A 1,447-nucleotide genomic window follows, 5' to 3' on the forward strand; every position below is an offset into this window, starting at 1 on the left:
GTCGAAGCTCTCGCTTCGACGACCACGGCCACACCAATACGTGGAAACTTTTCATCCTACGGATTGCTTTTCGTATATTACGAACGAATGGACGAATCGCGCGGTGTAAATTACTGGGTAATCGTGGATTCGGGCACAAAAGCGACGATGCTTTAAACCGGTTGCCTCGGTGGTTCGTGGAGTCACGCCACCGTTTAATAATCATTCTAGCGGTAACGCGAGCAACGCGATTATTGCACTCGCCTAGGACGCAGTGTCTCGTGCATGCCACCGCGTACGTCCTGGCTACGCGAGTCTGCATCGACACCACCTACGCGATCCCTCCCCTCCCACAAAGAGGGAGCCATATTGCGTGGTCTTGATATTTACGATTGAAACAAATCAAACGTTATCAAGCATTCCGGGACGGTGATAAAGAACACAGAGGGGACGCGGAGGCATTTGCTGCTCCCAAGGGGGATGTCATCGGAAAATCTTCCTCCCGGCGTTCCCAGTTAACGCGCCGTCATATTTGCTCTATATCGTATCGATCTTGCCCGTTCTCGGCGATTACATCTTTCACCGTATATACCCACGTCGATACGAGTGAAACCATTGGCATCCTTTTAAATGAAAAACATACCGGCTAGCTTCGTCTGGGTTTATCCGATAGTAAGACTGCTAGATATCGCATCGATTCTAGGAAAGATCGGAAGTAACCGATAGCCGATAACGATAGATGTACGAGTAATAAAGAGCCGAAAAGGCGATTAGGTAAAGGAATCAGGTCTGAGTGATTATGCCTGATAAACGAGACTCGAGAGTAGGGATAACGCTGTATCGCTGACTGTTTACGTTACATAAGTGCACTTATGAAAATCGCTCGTAAATCGAACTTTGATAATTGCCTACCTATGTAACGAAACGAATAGATTAATAAAATAGAATAAAAATCGACGTTACCCCGACTTGCCAAAAATTTGTACAGACAAAATTATGTCGAAACAGTCACTGTCCTTGTCTCTGTCCCGTCGATCATCCTCGCAGCCTTTCGCTGCGTACGTCCTATACCTAATTGTCGGACGAATGAGAACGCGAGTCGCTAATGGAAGCGAACAGGAATCGCCGAAACTGTGCGTGGCCTGCCGTTGGGCCCTTATAAATCCATCTTTCTTTTAAGGCCGAAGGTTCTCTACGTGGCCAACGTGGTGAGCCTTCTTCGGAGTCGCCAGGGAAGGAAATGAGGAGAAGGGTTTGGGGCGGTCAGGGAAAGGGGAACAGGGGGCTGGGGAGGGAAAGGGAAGGAAGGATGTGGCGTTCGGGTCCGTGGTGATTTAAGGGCGTCGCTTTACGTGTATCACACCGCGGCTCGTCCGTTACGAGAGACCACGAAGAAGACGAAGGTTCGGTGTTGTCTCTGGGACCGTTCATTCGTATCTATCTGAGAGCGTTCGTTTGTCTTGGTGAA

This window comes from Bombus impatiens, unplaced genomic scaffold (assembly GCF_000188095.3).
Source record: "Bombus impatiens unplaced genomic scaffold, BIMP_2.2 scf_2222, whole genome shotgun sequence".
NCBI lineage: Eukaryota > Metazoa > Arthropoda > Insecta > Hymenoptera > Apidae > Bombus > Bombus impatiens.